This window comes from Aegilops tauschii, chromosome 1 (assembly GCF_002575655.3).
Source record: "Aegilops tauschii subsp. strangulata cultivar AL8/78 chromosome 1, Aet v6.0, whole genome shotgun sequence".
NCBI lineage: Eukaryota > Viridiplantae > Streptophyta > Magnoliopsida > Poales > Poaceae > Aegilops > Aegilops tauschii.
The window spans coordinates 484,212,754-484,218,089 of NC_053035.3; positions in this window are offsets into that span (position 1 = coordinate 484,212,754).

Consider the following 5,336-nt stretch of genomic DNA (forward strand, 5'->3'; position numbering starts at 1 on the left):
AAAGTTTTCATTGCAATATTTAAGTATGACGGAATTTTCAGATTTGTTGAGAGTAAAATCATACTTTTCGATCAAAGAAGCAACTTCATGAGCACCCTTAAAAACGACAAATTCTTCAATTTGTTCGATATCATAGTAACTATAAACACCCTTTGCATAAGAAGATAAGATTTCATTTTCATTGAACTCACATAGGTAGGGAAGGTGCTTTTTAGGGTTCTTAGAGCAACAAGTAAAATCACAAATTTCACAAAGATTCCAAGCATAGCATAGCAAACTATTTATATGATACATAAGAGCTTCCTTTTTTCAGACAAACGATGACGCACAAAATGAGCATGCTCATCTAAAGATTTCCCATCAACTAGGCTAGTTGGGGTTTCAGCACGAGCGCATAAGGATCGAAGATGATCCAAGTCGAACACTTTAAGTGGATCCATATTGATAGATTTTCAGCAAGCGAAGATGCAAGCATATAGAAGGCACATGGCAACACGAGCAAACAAAATGATAGATATCATAAAGGGGTTGTCAATCCCTTCACGGTCACTTACGAGAGTGAGATCTGATAGATATGATAAGATAATATTTTTGGTATTTTTATGATAAAGATGCAAAGTAAAATAAAAGGCAATAAAAATAGCTAAGTGTTGGAAGATTAATATGATGGAAAATAGACTCGAGAGCCATAGGTTTCACTAGTGGCTTCTCTCAAGAGCATAAGTATTTACGGTGGGTGAACAAATTACTGTTGAGCAATTGACAGAACTGAGCATAGTAATGAGAATATCTAGGTATGATCATGTATATAGGCATCACGTCCGAGACAAGTAGACCGACTCCTGCCTGCATCTACTACTATTACTCCACACATCGAGCGCTATCCAGCATGCATCTAGAGTATTAAGTTCATAAGAACAGAGTAACGCTTTAAGCAAGATGACATGATGTAGAGGGATAAACTCATGCAATATAATATAAACCCCATCTTGTTATCCTCGATGGCAACAATACAATACGTGCCTTGCTGCCCCTACTGAAATTCGACCACCACCACCTTGCCAAGGATCCGAGACATATTGCGGATCACCCGCTCGGACCGGGCAATGTCAGGAAGCCCGGCGACCAGGATCCAAGCAGTGTCAAGGACCGCGACGGCCTTGGGGTCGAGGATCGGCTCGGAGATGTCGACGACCAACTTGTTGAGGGCGAGAGTGATCTGATCACTGCGCGTGGCGTAGCCGTGGCTGAGAGCGTCGGGGAAGACCACCGAGAAAGCGCCATTGGTGGTGAGGGTGGCCTGCCAGTCCCATTGGCGACGATAGAGGTGGTTGAGCTCAGCCTCAATCATCTCGGGAGAGGCGACACCATCAATCACCGTGTCGAGCGCCTGGAGGGAGGGGGAGGGGGAGGGGACGTCCGGGAGCTCGATGTGGAAGAACCCCAGCCCCTCGATCCCATGGCCGTATATCATCAACTCCTCGTCGATAGGCTTGTCCGGGCACAACAGCGCGGGGTGAGAGGGATCCTTGCAAATGTAGCAGCATGGGTGGTGACACAGTTGACGTGAGAATGACCCGCAATGCCGCAGTTGAAGCACGGCGGACTGGGGCGGCCAGAGACAGGGCCAGACACAACCGAGCGGCCGGAGGCCGGCACAGGGGCTGCCTGTTGGTTTGCCCGAGCCTGCCCGCGCCGCTTCATTTTGGCCGCACCGGGGCGACCGCGAGCCTGGCCACCCCCAGCACCACCGGCGGCAGGGGGACCAGAGGAGTTTGCGGCGTGCGGCGGGACGTACTTCCTGGCCGGGGCAGCAGCGGGTTGGGGAGGCGCACGCGGGGAGAGAGGACGGGCCGGGCGGGGAGGGGATGGGCTGCGCTCCCGGCGTCGGGGCGGGGAAGGAGAGCGCCGCCGCGAGGAGCGCCAGTCGCCCGCCGCCGGCGGAGGGGAGCGGGACCGAGCATCCTCACATCCTCCTACTGGATGAGCCTACAAATCACTTGGACATGCAAAGCATTGATGCCTTGGCAGATGCTCTGGACGAGTTCAAGGGAGGTGTGGTCTTGGTTAGCCATGACTCGCGGTTGATATCTCGAGTTTGTGCCGATGAGCAGAGGAGCCAGATATGGGTTGTGGAGGGTGGCACCGTGAGTAAATATGATGGCTCGTTTCATCGTTTGAGGACTACAAGGATGAACTAATGGCAGAAATAAAGAAGGAAGTCGAAGAGTAATGCTGGCTGCTGCTCATATATATTGGCCTGCACATTGCTTATTCTTTGTAGATATTGTAGCTGGTTTCTTCTTCTTCTGAAATCCCATGTATTACTAGCAGATTTTGTTTACTCTGGTCTACATACAGGATGTTCATATTGTTCTCCTTTTTCGTGTGCGTGATATTTAGATGGACAAGATGGGTTACTTTTTTTTTTTGAGCTGGCAGATATTGTATGTGGTCGAGTTCAGGTGTTACTTCCTGGATTTAAACAGAATATAATTGCTCTGTTTATGTGGGATACTGATATGATTCTTTCTCTGCAACTCGAATCAGTACGGGTGCCGTTTTATACAGCAGAAACATGAAACAACTTCTATTGAAGAGAAACATGATTTTTTTTTCTCCAGAAATACTTCCCCAAGCAGGAATGTTGATGACTGATGTTCTTGGAAACTATGTTATACAGAAGATGGGCAACTATCTTGTGCATCAGTATCAAAGAAATTTGATTTGCTTATTAACGGTTCAACTTAATTTATTGATCTCCGCAGTTCTTCAAGTACAGGACCGAACCAATAAAGAAGCAATTGGCAGGCCTACTCAAGGGTCATGGATTAACACTGAGTCTTCAAATGTATCGTTGCTGGGTGATTCAGAAGGTATTTATTGCTACAAACTAAATGTTTTCCGTCCAAATCAGTTATAGACTATCTGTTTGCAGTCTTAGGGACATCCTATTTTGCTGTAGACTTTAGAAATAGTTGGTGTGGAGCAACAAACACAAATGGCTTTGGGGCTTGATTGAAACGTAATTATCATGAAATGTGTTCATGATCATAGTGAAAACATGTAATCCAAAAGTCCATAGAATGCATCCCTCAATAAAGGATACAGTTTATCATTTCTGCTTTTCTTGGACATTTGGTTTTTAATTTTCCACCCATGTATATGGTTGCCGTGTTATTCAGGTGCTATATCAACCTATATCTGGTTTCAATGGATGTATTTCATATTCAATTTACTGAATTTACCCACCTGTATTGGCTAACACTAGTGTCTTGGGAGTACTGTGTTTCCTGTATTCTTCATCCACTACAGAAACAGTGCTTGTGTTGACATCAAACAACCTCTCGCCGGCCAAGACAGCTGAAAACCGTGGCTAGCATGCATGGCTCTGGTCAACATTCGTTAATCTTGGGCACCAGATGCTTGTCGGCTCGGTATGTTGCAGAGGTATGCCTTGCTGGATATTCCGGATGTACACCACGTGTGCTTCTCCTCAATCCTAATGTAGCCATTACCTACTTGAAAGTGGCTTGTATCCCACTTATGCAAAGGTCTTTCTAATTAATGAAATGCTTGGTACTACTGATGAGAATGAGCCACTATAGGTATGTTTCTAACCAGCTGTCTTAAGTGCACTGGTTCTTTGTTGCAGAAGATGCTCTCTGTAGAAATAAAATCGATATTTACTGACTACATAAGTTATGTATGAAGCTCGTATGTGTTATGGCTGCTGAACTTTCGATTCATTATTTGCACAAGCTGTTTCTTGTTTTGTTTGTCTAGAGGAACCAAAGTTGTTTAGGATGCTGTATGTGTGAAACTGTTCTCCATTTCCTCTTAAGCTGCATCAAGGTGCAGACTGTGGATAACCATGTTATAAAGCTTGTGTTTGGGGCATTTCAGCCTTGTGACTCGTAGCTTGTGCTTTGCAGGCAATGAATGATGGTTGTTGACAGACCAGGTTGCAAAATATGTAGCACAAAAGGTTTTGGATACTTGCGACGACCACACCCGTGAACTGATTCTTTCACGTATCAAGGTCCTCCTGAAGGCAGTAAAAGATAGGGATTAGTTACCTCGGACAGGACAGGAGACCTGGAATTCTGAAGTGTGAGGAGGCATAAGCTGTGTATTGGCAGCAAGCATCAAGCAATTCAACCAAGGTAGTTGAGCCTGGCTCCCTCCAACAAATCCTTGCAGCCATTTGGCCAGATGGACCATTCAAAGTGAGGAAACTGAACCCCAGATCAACAGGCAATCGGCCGTAATAAAGGTGGTTCAGTTCCATCTAACTCTCACGACGCATCTATCATATTTAGGTGCCCCCAGATCATCCGGCAAATCGACCGAAAGTGAGATATTGGAGAAAAACAAACTGAACAACATGAGAACTTTGAGACGGATTTCCAGTTTGCTTTCCTCCAATTCTCACTTCCAGTGCCTGCACAACAACACTTGGAAATCATAGTTGCGTAGCAGGGAAGTGGCTGGCGCTTTTGGTTATGATTTAGAAGCCAGGAGTAAGGTCTGAGGCTACTGTCTGGTTCGGTTCAGGATTTTATAGCCGTTTGACTGGGAAAAGGAGGGGGTCCGGGCTTTCTGTTATGCCAGCCCTTCATGCCCATGGTGTGTGCTCGTCCTGCAGCCCTTCATACATATCACTCCTAGCAGGTGCCGCCTGCCTCAGAAAAGGTATGAATGCAAGCTCCGTTTTCTTCGATCCTATTCTATTTCTTAGTACTAGATAGAGTTGCCTCTGCTTAGAAACATGAGACATATTTCTTTCGCAATTGGAAATTATTCGAGTTTCATCAAAGGGCAAAGCCAGTTAGGAGTTGTGTGTAGTAAAAAGGGCCTGGACAAGCATCACAGGTCCTGCCTTCTGATTATAACAGCCATAACCACCAACAGGGAGCCCAGCGAGTTAGCTGTGCGCTGGTTCCTGTATTACTTTTCCTCATCCAGCTCCAGGAGACACTGTTTGTGTTGGCACCACCCAAGGCCATAACACTCAGATGACCTTGCCGACTCTCAAGTGCATCTTTGTCTTGATTGTTGTTGGTTAGGATGAGAAACCATCGCGAGCTTCTTCGCCTGGCGCTCTGCTTTTGACTGAGCAACTGCAACGGGGTCAAGTGTTCGCCCGCATGGTAGGTTTGCGCATTTTGGATAAAAAAGGATGTTTGCTTTTCATCTGCATATCTTCTCAAGTTCTCATCATATGGCGTACGGAGCCAGTAGAAACTACTGTCCTGTCTGTCGTTATGCCCAATCTACTACCCTGGGTTAAAGCAAACAGACTACTGTTTTAAGCATTCAGCAAGAGTCAGCAT